A 14,291-nucleotide genomic window follows, 5' to 3' on the forward strand; every position below is an offset into this window, starting at 1 on the left:
TAACTTAGCATCACTATGGGTAATGGAACGAATGCACTGAGCCAATGGAGGTTCTGGTCACCTTAAAGTTACCAGACTTCTTTCTTAAAAACACAGAATCTGTCAAAAGGACTTTTAAGGTATCATAAACTTATAGGTTTTTATTTTAACCTACATTTTTTGAATTCATCTTTAATTTTAGTCATTCAATGCATTGATCTCCTATATGTGATTCGCTGCTGATTTTGGTCAGATGTTAATCCAGCGGTAATTTAGTCAAAGCATCATATTTGTTGGTAACAGGTTTTAAATTGGCAAAAAAAAAAAAAATCCCTCGTCAAAGGTAATTTGATTTTTTAATAGTCTAAAAGTGTGTAATCAGGTCCTGTTGTTTTGGGGCTGATGCATGTTAATTTAAAAGAAGATTCAGCTCACTTATATAACGGGTCAGGTGTTCATTTGGATCAAAAATTTATTAGAGGCTTCTTTGGTTGAAAACGAATCATATTGTTTTCAGACATTAAGGTTAATTTTGAGACTTTTATAAGACAAAGTCGAAGTGTTGCATCTGTTGGTACCACATCAGATTATCAGTTCAAAATTGAAAATCTAAAGTGTTTAATGTTTTGGAAACTGAGCTGAGGCAAAACATATGGTTCTTTTCTGATGCATCTAGGAAAAAGATTACGAATCAAAATGTGGAAGGATGGCTCAATGATCTCCAGCATCTAGCTTACAACATAGATGAAGTAATCGATGGTGGCAACTGAAGCTACACATCAGGAGTTCACCCACGAATCAGAAGCCATCAACAGTGAGGTAAGAAAACAAATCAGAATCAGAAGCCTAAACTTCACTTTAGGCATGTAAACGAAGACGGGTGTGGCATGTTCGTATTTGTTCGTTTAACTCTAACGAACAAGCGATTGAGCATGAAAAATTAAACGACCAGGGTTTTCTTGTTTGTGTTTGTTTATGTTCGTTTGTTGATAGTAAAAACAAACAGTTCATGAACGCGAACGGACATAAGCGAGCGAACATGAATTATAAAAGAAAACGTGAATATCGATATATAGGGCTTAGAAAATAAATAAATAAAACTAACCGAAATTGTGATATTAATGCACTATTGGTTTTGCCAAGAACTTTGTTAATAATATGTTATAGTTTGACTCATAGGTTGGTCAAACAGTTAGCTTAATGGCTAAATTGTGTTTTGTTGGTTGATAATAATTTCTATATAAAATTTGTATATTTTGTCATATAATTAGCAATGCCAACTCCAACTTCAAGTGTCTCATTATTCTGGCTGTGATATGCCATCTTCATATATATCAACCATGCATCATTTTAATTTTTACCGGTTGACCATTTCATGCTAGAAATCACGGCATGCTAGAAATGTTCACTTTGGTTCAACATCGAAGTAAATAAATTAGGAACTTACAAATTTGACTATATTATAGCTTGTATTTTAGATTGTTTCCAAGAGCTGATTTTGCTGATTGTATTGATTCAGGTCAAAGGGCAATTTGATCATTTTTAGATATCTTGCATCATCATTTGTCATTAATTCATTCCGCAATGTTACATGCTCACTTTTTTAATGCGTTTCTGGTTTGCAGCCGAGAAATCATGAGCGAGGGGAGAAATCATTTCTTTTACTCTGGTAGCATGTTTTTAAGAAATTTGGGATCGGAAAATTCAGGATCAGTACCGTTATGGTACCGAGCTCATCCTTACCTAACATCTTCTTTTATTCATTTTTGGACCCTTTTTTTGTATTTTTTACACATTATGGTAAACATGAGGGTATTTTACACTTAATTTGGATATTTACTTCCACTTTATAGTTAGTGTTGTTTTGTATTTTTTTTTTTACTTTCTTTTATCTTCAATTGTTGGTGTTTTGTATTTGGCGCCATAACGAACCAAAGGTTCGAAACACCATAAACCGAGCTCTCATTTCCTACCCGCCACAACGCTAAAAGATTTTAATAGAAAACCAAAACTAATATTGTAAAGTAAAATAACGATAATTAAAAGTCACCGATACTCCACCACGCCATAGTGTCGGTAGTTGGTACTATATTGGTTTATGTTCACAAGGGAGTTTATGGTGATATATACCATGGTCATATGTAGAGATTCGCTACTAAATATCTTTCCACTGCAACACTCAGTCCGTGTTTCTATGTAGTTTATTTTTAGTATGTTGTATCATTTTTATGTTTCTTTTTGTCGTAAACTATGCTGATTTTAAATTTTGTTATACCAAATATCGGTACCATAAGAAACTAAACCCGTACCAACCGAAACCCTCTTGCATCTTCGCCGCAACGCGCAAGCACTAACACTAGTATATATATATAATTCTATTACCTTAGATAATTAGAAATATAAAAAACTAGCTTTAAACCCCGTGTAATGCACAAAATGATTAAAAGAAATACAATTAAGCTATAGAAATTAAATGATTATTTCTTTTTTAAAAACTATATTTTCTAAAATTAAATGGCTTTATAAGTTCAAATTAATTTTCTAATGGAATTTCATACGAATACGCGATGATGCACCTAGTGATTTCATAATCATGAAAATGATGCACCTAGTGATTTCATAAGTTGTAATAATATTATTAATAGAATAGCGAATTTTAACAATAGATCATATCATGTTTTATTATGAATGACATAAAAAAAGAGCATCATATATAAAATTAGCATGAATAAAACACGATTTTATATTACAGTTTCTAAAGAGATGGGTAAAACTTCATGGATCCATGGATGTTGAATGAATATGTAAGAAGAAAATTGCTATTCATTCATAATTTCTTTTTGTCTTCATCATTTTAAACTTATAAATATCGTTAATTAAATTTTACCACATTTTTATCCTACACTTAAAAATATATATAAATTGATTTACTAAAAAAATTGTAGATGTAATTTCATTAAATATATACATATTTTGATTGTATTGGCATAAATATTCATATAATTTTAATCCATGTAATTTAGGTAATTAGTTAATTGATTAAAGGATTGATATGTTTTGATTATACCAGCATAAATATATTTTTAATAAAATATAGAAGAATAGTTTGAGCAAGAAATTCAGGTTAGGAATGAATCTTCAATTAGCATGTTTCTCGGTTATTTTCTTTTATTAGAATAGGTAGATTAAAATCAATGAATTAATAGATGATTCTAATATATAAGACATGTAAACAAATCATACTTAAATTCATTCATTCACTGGTCTTCATCTTCAACAATTGAATTAACAACTTTTTCATATATAGGGATATCACAATCTTCACTAAAAATAGTGTGCACCAAGTATAACACTGCTGATTGTATCCTTTAGTAATTTTCTTATCACTAGCTTTGTATTTTAACCACATCATTTTCAATATCTTATTATATTTTCATAACTTTATTTGGAATAGCGATTGTTGCTCAACATCAATACTTGATCATCACCGATACTGCTTCATATGCAAATATGAAATATGTCTTACCTGTTGCCAGGAAATACGAAAGTTCAGAAAGCATATAGGAACTTCAACAAGACAACAACCCAATCTGGTTCCTAACTTATTGTCCCAATTTGGTAGCTAAAAATAACAGGAGTTTATTTTGTCTTAGTAAAAGTGGAAGATGGTCGGTGTATCTTAGGCGTATCTTAAAAGAAACATAGATCTCTAATTTGGAAGCAAAAGTAGAAAATATAATAAAAAATTCAGTCTGCTACTGGAGAATAAACATGACTCGTAGAAAACTAGTTGTGATTATTACCTCAAAGCAGGTAACAAGGAAAAATCAGATGATAATTGCCTATATTCGCATTCGTCCAAAGATATCTTATTGAATGTTGAACTTCCCCTTTCGTTACCATTTTAACTAGTAGTGAGTCGGTAGTTATCAAAGATGTTTTAGACCAGAGTTGTGGCATAAGTTGGGAGCTGATGGTGATGTCGCGTGCATTGCGTGTACATGTGGATCCAAAAGTCGGTTCAAAGCATTCAGAACTCCAAGTTATTGATTGTTTGACTTGGAACGGGTAATTATGTTTCTTTAATGTTCAAGTTCATATTGTGATGATTGTTTCTTGTCATTTGCATGACAATTGACCATAATATGTAAGTCATGATTAATACTCAAGAATTTTTCAGTTGGTGATATTCTGTCACACTATTATGATGAGTTCATCACAACATTGCCTTTAAGAGAATACATTGATCCAAGACTAATCTTGTTGTGAAGTTACCACTAACTGCAATAACTCCTGATTTAGGTCTAAAAACATATATTGCATATGGAATGACTCAAAAACTTGGAAGAGGCGATTTAGTAAGTAAACCATATCCGGATTGCAGCAAACAACCCTTCTAGCCTTCCAAACATTGAGTAGCATCTAGACAATGGCCAACATTGTAAGGCCCCGATCCCGGAAACCCTACCTTGGCGTTAGATTTACTCATAAACACAGTTCTAAAATAAGAGTTAATTAAAACTTTCGCGGAATAGTTAAAAAACTTCATACATTACATTACAAAACATCGAATCTTGTCTAAAAATACAAAATATCCTTTCATAGACATAACATAAGACAGTCATGACACTTCTTCATAGATACCAGTCTCTTTAGCTCATGCCATGTGTCCCTCCTCAAGCCAGCTGCCTCAACCTATTTGCCTGCATGCATACTAAAAGTCAGCTACGCTGAGTGAGTTCTAGTTAAGTAGGTAACATACATTTCATTCTCATTCTTTACATTCTTACTTCCATACATTCCTATTTTTACTTACCTTCATTATTTTATACATACATAACCTTTCTACGTTTTTAAAGAGCCTTTCGCCCTATAACCTTCGCATATATTATTAGGGTATGCAACCCTTTATTCTTCGCCTATATTATTATGGTAGGCATCCCTTTATTCTTCACCTATATTATTAAGGTAGGCAACCCTTAATTCTTCAACTCTACATATCATACATACCATTCATACACTACACATATCATACATATCTTTCTTTCGTTAGCTATATCTGTTCTCATATACCTCTTCACACATACGTTTAACTCTTTCTACACTAATTAGGTATATTTATAAACATTCATACGGCATACACTTACCACTTAAGGTAAGTGTATTAACTAATCACATTGAGTATGCACACAGCCCCAAAACATAACACAGAAATGGGCTAGAAACTCACATGGGTCCTGTTTATCTCGGAGTTAAGTGTGATGTCCTTCCTTATCTGTGCACGGCTAACTGTGTAACAAGGCACGGGTATCAATTATCCATTTCAACTACTTCTTACATCTAGGTGAATGAAACCCTCAACTAACGGGGGTCCGGGGCAGTGCCCTGGTAGCGGGGTCTAGGGGCGGCAGCCCCTAGCAGGGTCCAAGGGGTAGAGCCCTTGGCTGGGGTTGAGCTGCCAGGTCAGCTTGGAAAAATTTTATTTTCACTAACAGTCATTTAACAAAAATGCATCAGAAAGTGGATCGGGCCACGTTTTTCATCAATTTAAAAAAAACAATTTCGCATGAAAATTTCGCTTCGCATGCTTTTTCGCTTCGCATGGAACTTTTTCGCTTCGCATGACTGTGCGATGCGAAATTACCTTTTTCGCTTTGCATGGCTGTGCGATACGAAATTACCTTTTTCGCTTCGCATGGCTTATGCGATGCGAAAATTTTCTTTTTCTTCGTTTTTTACCATTTTATGGCCATTTCACTCCACGACTCTCTCTTAGAACCCAATTTAACCCTTTCCAAGGGTTTTGGGTTGTATCAACTTTGTATACTTGCGTTTTATAAGGCTCCGAACATCGCATTTTTACCATATAACACTCTTGTGGGGTTATAACTTATCAAGTTCATGTTTTTCTTCCATTTTACACCCCGATCTATCCTTCTATCGGTTTGCATGTCAAGACTAACCATAAAAAAAACTTAACCTTTTAAACCAAAACCCACCTTTTTGCTTCGGTTTGGTTCGGATCGTAGATCTGGACGTGTTCTTGCTATTCGAAGGCACTTGAACACCAAAATCTTCCTTACTTTTGCTTGGATCCGAATCCGAAATGCTAGAGAGAAAGTGTGTGTTTTCTAGTGTGTGTGTGTGTTGTGTAAAGAAATGATGAAAGGATGGGAGATGACCTTATATAGGGAGCCATGGGCCCCACCATCCACCTCCATTCCAATCTTATCCAAATACAAACACGCACACAACCAAATTAACGACACACCGATAATAATAACACTTTCCGTTATTTATTAATTCTCAAAATACGGATGTTACAAACATCCCATGGAATCTTAGACAACGGCCATTTTTTTGGGCATTCTATTTTAACTTTTTCATAGAAATTGTGTTATTGACCCCATATTTCATTTATAATAGATTTGATTTTATTTATCGAATCACGGACAACCAACATCTCGGTTGTAAATTCTTTATGGAATTCAAAAGCTTCAACCTTCTTCGTATACCCCGTTTTGCTCGTTCTGTTCACAAAATAAATGAAAACATTTTAAAAACCAAAGATTATAAGGACATTTTATGTTTCTCTATTTATATTGGTCCTTTGTGGGTGCACATTTTTTGTCTGGGGTTTTGTGGTCAACTTGGACAATTTTACCATCGTGGTCACTTTTTCTTATCATTCTTTGGACTGGGATGCTAGATCTGGAGACTCTAATGGCTTGAATGTTATTATATCGTTGTAACCTGATATGTGTTATGTATGGTCTACATTGAGTGTTTTTAATTTTCTTGATGATATTACCTTTGAGTCTCTTAAAGCCCCTCATCTAGTGATCTAGGTTGTTATTGCTGGTTATGGCCTATTATTACTTGTAACTTGAGATTTGTTATGCTTGGGGTGCATTGAGTTTATTTCTAACTTAGATGGATGATTTTACCCTTGAGCCTTTTATGTTTCCTCATATAGTGTTATTGATTGTTAATGATGGTTATTGCAATTGTTTGTGTATCACTTTATCTTTCTTTTGCCCCTTGTAATGAATTTGCACATCTGTGATTGGTGAATATTTTTCAATGGAGATCATAATGATTTTATGGATGTGAACGAAACTAAAATAACCGTAAGATACCAAACTGAACCGGACGATTCCAACTACCTGACCCGAATCGTTCAAAAAACTTTCCAACCGGGAGAAACGGATCTTTGACTTTATGTGAACCAGTTCCACGAAACATTCTTTTTAAAATTTTTAGTGGCCCAATAAGAAACTGTTTCCAACGCAATTCAATACTAATTTCAATCGGAATAGGATTGAAAAGAAAATTTAATATTGTGCATGATCTATGCATTGTGAAGTTGGAGGTTAGAGTTTATACAACATGCACTTCTTGAATATACATATCATGAACATGCACGGTTTCTCTATGCATTAAAGAGTATGGATGAGTTAGTTTCATTGAAATTGAATTATGTTGGTTATTTACTTATTTTGGTTACTGATAGGCTATTTCATTTTATTCACAACCGTAAAACCATTATATGTCTATATAATGTGTGAATTCCTCAATGAAACATAATATGTCTATAAAATAAATTTCAAATGGCATGAACACAGAGAAAACATTTTCTAAACAAAGGGCAAAATTAGGGTAATAAACTAAAAATCGATGATACGAATTGGCAAGTAACGGATTGCATGATTGCATTGAGACATATACACGCCTGGAACGGAAGGAGCAACGACCGGCACATTAACGATCGGTGCCGGTACGGTCGATGGATAATTCGTCGCCTAATCAACTTCGGATTTGTCAACAGGGATTCCAATTAAAGCAGATTTACACTACGGATCAAATTAAGGTTATGTTGTACGAATTTTCGAAGAAGAAGAAGAAGATTCTGCAAAAACAGCATACATCCGATCACCAAAAGCGATGCAATGCAAACACCGATCTGATCCAACACCCCAACCATACTCTCGACATTCTCCATAATATCTTTTCGAATTGGTTAATTCCTGAGAATAAGATTCCTGCGTCGTACGTTATCCGTATTTCATTTGATGTGTGAATGTTTATATATAGTTACGGTCAGAGAGAAGGCGACGGTTTGATGGCGGTTACTGAATGTTTAGATATAATTATGGTCAGAGAGGAAGCGACGGTTGGATGGCGGTTACTGATCTTGTAGAGCGTCGCGACTGTTGGTATAGAAAAAGAACAGAATAACTGTGGCTCCATTTAATGATAAATGGTGATGGAAATATTTGGTTAAATATACGTCATAAAAAAAAAAGTAAGTTATTTTTATCCTCCCAATTCTAATTGTATTTATTAGAATTCCTTAATAGACTTACAATGCTGGAAGACAATTAAAATGTCAAATATATAGAGAGTTAAGAAAACAGGCAACCATTTTAAAAAAAATAATAATAATAACTCACGAGCAATAGCTCGTCTTTTGCGACACTTGGCAATGTGTCCAATATGCTCCGATTTTGAATTATCCTCTTAGGCCGGAAGCATGCCTACAGTTAAAGTAGCCTATGGATTGTGTAGGCCTATCGCTGGTGCCCTGTATAATGATTATTCGATATGGGTTTTTAATATCGACTTTCAAAAGGAGGGCAACATTACCATACTGGTAAATTTGAAACCTGAAACATTCAAAACGCGTAATAGAACAAGTTTTTAAGAATGAACACCTAATACAAACAAGTGGATCTATGTGTGGCATAACTTTACAATACTCGTCGCAAACTCGTTTCATTATCAGCTTCTAACATAAACACATATTTTTCTCAGTACTTTTAGTTATAATTTTGGTCGGTTCGAGTTGATCTCCTACCGTAACATTGTTAAAATTATTGCGTTGTAAAACTTTAGCACAATATGTACACACGTACCGTATGTATCTCAACTTGTCTAACCTAGATATTTAAACGATCAAATGGGTTAATATTACGACAACTTGTTACACATATATATATACTATTTCGAATTGTTGTGCGGCGCCTCCTATGACGTCATAAGTGGTGGTCCCCTATTGAGACCAACCTCAGGTCACTATCCTTAGGTACATCATGTTATAATGTGGACCCCCTGATGATTGTGACATGGAGCGTACAAACCCCTGTGCATCTGTTGGCTGATCCAGTGCCGTGTGCATGTGCTTCAATACAACGCAAGTAGCCCTAGATGATTGAAGCTCTATTAGGATATCACCCAAATAGGTTGGTTGGTGATTGAACTTAAAAGATATATTTTGTATGTTAAAAAATTAAACAGGCTGGTGTTTAATTCAATTATCCACGATCCAAACCCAAATTGTTAATTAATAGTAAGCGAGTCGACAGTAAACATGTTAAAAGATGCATGCATAGACCAGGTGTAGTGAGGCGCTTTGCCCACCCAAAAAGCCTCAAAGCGATCGAGAACACCGCTCACCAAGGTGCTTTGGTGGGTGGGTGTGGGTGTGGGTGTGGGTGTGGGTGTGGGGGGGGGGGGGGGGTGAAAGGTGAGATTGGTGGCTTCATTATTTAGTTATTTATTTATTTATTATTATTATTATCGATAAATAAAGAAAATGGTTTCAGGAAAAAAAGAATAAAGATGAACTAGATGAATGCACCAACGTTTGAGATCTTTCCAACGCGAAGTTGAAGAAGAAAAGTGGTTGCAAAACCCTAGTGCTCGTTTAGGGATTAGGTGATTAGATGTAGAAACATGGGTCAAGTACCATATATTTAGGAGTGAGCCTATTACGATTTACGCTGAAGAATTAGCGTCCCGTATTTCAAAACTCATACTAGAAGGCTATTTTCCGCTTTTTTTTATTTATATTATTTAATAAAATTTTATTTGTTTTTATTCTTATTAAGAAAATAATAATGAGGTAATGATTGGACCAATTATCCGTGGTCATACACTTAATAAAACATAACTTTACGGAAATAGATAAGTTAATAACTATCAGTCGGTTTCTATGTTACACCTGATGTATATACAACCCCTTAAATCACTTGAGCCACATCTAAACCATTATCCAACTATTGATCAATATGCATACACAGATGAACAAATTCTTTTCTTCAACGTGCACACATACATAAACAATAATCAAACCTTAACGAACAAATATAAAGAAACGAGACTTGTAATTGTTCACTCGTTTAATGAAATGACAAAGTAAATTATGTTTTGGATCATTGAACATGAAGACAGCCCACATATAATACATTTATTAGTATCAAAACCATCATAACCTAGACATACGCAAGAACCAGTGAACCACTCATTTAATCAGGGCCGTCTCCAAGAGTTTGATGGTTTTTGTAGGCCTTGCACGAGATATAAAAATGGGCCTCAAAATATATTAAAAGAAGTTAAAAACTCATATAATATATAAAATATATTCAAAGATATTAAAAACTTATGAGCCTCAAACCTCGATGGGCCTTGCACGATTGCCTAGCCCGCACATACTCTAAGCCAGCCCTACATTTAATACACATGTAAGCAAGTCCAAAACGTCACGGCCTTGATGATTAAGTTCTAAATGTGTGAAACCTGTTGAAGGGTTGTTATAACTTGGTTAAAACAGATTAAACATGCCACCCGAACGTGACTCGATTATTATGACAACCCAAAACCAGATTGTATGTTAATTATACAAACAAACTTCACAACAAAAGAATCAAAGAAACATTCAATTCGTTTATGTTCTTATGTATAAGAAAAGAAAGCAAACACACCACAAAATTGATACATATTCCATGTATTAATGAAATACAAACTTCTCAACCCAAAACTCAAAAGGATTGATCCTTAAAACAGTTAAACTAATCATGTTTTCCACTTTTAAACATCCAAAACAATAATAAAACCTTAAATCAAAGATTTAAAACCTCTCAGCTAATCTTGCAGTAACAGTTCTTAGCTTCGAATACACCTTCCCAGCAGGCGATCCCATTATAAGACTACACAAAGAATCTCTTGCAACCTTAATATTCGCAAACGATCCCAAAATATGTATCTTAGTATTCGCGATAACAATTCTCGTTTTTGTCGAATTCTCGATTGCAAACTTCGTTTTACCCCCTTTACCAGAAAGTCTTCCGATCGCTCGGGCGAGATGCTCCCCTTTCAATGTTTTAACATCCTTAATCTCAAACGAATCAACATAAAGTTCATCCATTCTCAACAACGCAACCGCATCAATCACATCAAAACCGAGCATAAACGCTGTGAACAAAGTCAGCACATTTTTGAAGGTTGCTAACATCAGTAGTGTCACGTCTAGTCATCATTTCAACGTGTTTTGATTTCACGTTCATGCGAATGTCAATTTTCATTTGATCATATACTGGAGTGTATATATCCATCCATGCTTTTCTTAAGGGTGTGTACCTATGCTTTGGAACTGGGATTTTGCGAGATTGAGCCTTACCATCGGATACTTCGTGAGCGGTCAATGGCTTAAAGTTCGGTTTCGATACGGTTTTTGTCTCGGTTGGAACGGTTTCTTCAACCTCCATGGAAGCAGCTCCTTTGTTGGATTGCATTGTGTGTGTATGACAATAAAACCCTAGAAACAGTGAACTTGAATTAAGAACAAAATCTGTAGAATATGAAAACCAATAAACTGAAATCATATGAAACCGAGCTCGTTCCAGTGAAGAATGCAGTAACATTGAGGATTTTAGCACACTAGATGATCTAATTTTAACCCCCAAAAACAATGAACTTAATTTAAGAGAAAAACCTACAGCATATGCACAATCAATTGAAATCATAAAAAACCAATGAATAACGATAGGGACTTTCATATGCCAAACGATCTCTGTAATTACATGAACAGCATCTAGATTAAGACATAACAAAATACGGCGGTGAACTAAGAGTGTAATCGTCATCTTTTAAACCAAAAACAGAGCAGCGAGAACAAATTCTGATGTAAAAATCGTACCTTTATCGATTGAAGTGCAAATTGTGGTTCAGTTTTGACCCTTAACCTTAGCCATAACCGCTAGCTTTGATTATGGGATTTCCTTAACCATAACCATAGCCCTCGGTTAATCGGTAATGAAGCTCGGTTATGGTTTGGTTTGGTTTCCGTTAATTATCCGAGCCAAGTTTAAACTAAAATTCAACTAAATGAACAAGGCGGTGACATCAAATGGGCATTGCATTAATATATACAAACATATTCCCAACAGCTTTTGGTTACAACATTGACGCATATATACATGTGGATGTAAGCATGCCGTGGGACATAACCCTAACCGTCGGTTAACGGTTAAGGTTTAAATTTATGATTGCTGATTCCCTGCTAACACACCAAATTTGCAATTCGGATAAACTTTTCTTCCTAAACCACAACCAGATACATATAGACATGAAACGAGAAGATATATACTTACGATAACCAACGGCGTCGGAGGTACAGAGAGCGAAACACTCAACAGAGGCTGCACCTTTGAGAAGTGTTAAAGAGGGCTTTTATTTTATTTTATTTTATTTGATACAGAACAAGTTAGGGTTTATTGAAACACCCCTCGTCTATTTTCATTGAGCATATTGTTCCCCTATTGAATATAATAATACCATGTTTTCTAAATTATCAATACTCATGTGATTATTTCTGTGTAGATTATTCAATTATTTTGTGGATTTTACAAGAAGAATATTTGAATAATAATTTACGTATATACCAAAGTTTATGGCGCTAAAACAGTCACGCAAATATGTGAGACGCGAGAGTCTAACCCCTTTTCACGGGAAAAAAAATAGGCTTCATTGGGTGCTATCGGAAGATTTAAACATATAAAAGTCTATTTTTGGTATAACTTTACGGTCAGGGTATTAAATTTGACATGAACTGAAACATAACACAAACCCAAAGTCGTATCATACACGCATACAAATGAACACAAAAGCAGCACGAGTTTGTGCGGGTTGACATGAGCGTGATCCATTTAACCCAAAATTTTATTTTACTTTTTACGCATTAATACTTTAAATTTACAGCAAAAGATATAAACGTAAACAAGATAATTAAGACTAAACACAAATCTATAAATTTCATATAATAGAGCCTTGTTAATAGTGTTCACATCAAACAAGATTTTATCTTTAAGCACATGGAATTCCTAAAATTACAATTTGTTTTATGCTCTAGCATAATAAAAACGTTTTTTTACGCGTGCAACAACCTATAAATATTATTAAAACAATACGACACCTAGTCACATGCCGCACATATTATTTAACTAATGCATACTCACATATCTCGTTCAATAGTTATTGAAACTCATAAATACCTGTCTACCCATTCTAATTCTAGTTGCATGCTACTATCATACTATTATGACATAAACAGTTTTCCATTTAATAAGGGCCTTATAGTTATTGCTACAAATATAGGGGCCAATTATGTACTTTGTTTGCTTTGTTGGTTGTTCACTTTTCGTTAAGTTATATAGGGTGTTTATACTCTCATTTCCGGGATCAATGATAATTGTCCCTTTTCTTCTCTTAATAGCTTCTCTCTCTAACGAGTTGTTTATGAGATTCATATACATAATGAAAGAAAAGGAAAAGATATTATTTAACTTCATGTTCCAGAGTGGCGGAGTTTAACGAAAATATGCCCTCAAATGGATAAAAAATGTAAATCAAATCAAGTACTATTCACCATTGTTCTTGCTCTGCCATACTTCTAAACAAAATTCCATGATGTGCAAATTTTCATACTTTGTTATTTTATTATGCTAGTGCAAGCATTAATCAACGGATCGCAAAAGAAGCTATTAGTAATTCGTATTAGGACTTAGGTTACGATATTGGATAACGATTGGATCAACTGATAAGGGTCCAATTGTCCAAGCCCAAAGATATATTGCCAAACAAGTCCAAAATATGAATGACAATAGGAAAACCATCAATGTGCCAAACAGGTTATGTTTACAAGTGTGAAAAATCATCATAAAATAGTAATAAAGTGGAGTTATTTATATGAATATGATTATAACATTAATGAAACTTACTTACTATTAAGGGACATTTGTCTTAATTTTTACAGCAAATCATAAAAATTTAAGCCCTTTGAATCGAATAATAATATAGGGCATGCCTTTGAAATGCTTTAGTTTTAATTTCTTCTTTTAACCACTCATAATAAAAACATAAGCATCCTAGAAGGTGTGATTCCCTATGCAATACGAAAATAATGTTGGAAAATTTTGTGTAAATAAAATATATTTTAATTGTGAATTCTTTTAGTTTATATGATTAGTTGAAAC

The 14,291-nt window shown here is 34.1% G+C and overlaps 1 pseudogene; it reads right to left on the bottom strand.

Moving 5' to 3' along the window:
• Positions 1-10,880: 10,880 nt before the first annotated feature.
• Positions 10,881-11,633, bottom strand: LOC143565392 (uncharacterized; annotated as a pseudogene).
• Between the last annotated feature and the right edge of the window lie 2,658 nt (positions 11,634-14,291).

Source organism: Bidens hawaiensis, unplaced genomic scaffold (genome assembly GCF_021521415.1).
Source record: "Bidens hawaiensis isolate Kalapana, Puna unplaced genomic scaffold, B.hawaiensis_p1.1 tig00022328_1, whole genome shotgun sequence".
NCBI lineage: Eukaryota > Viridiplantae > Streptophyta > Magnoliopsida > Asterales > Asteraceae > Bidens > Bidens hawaiensis.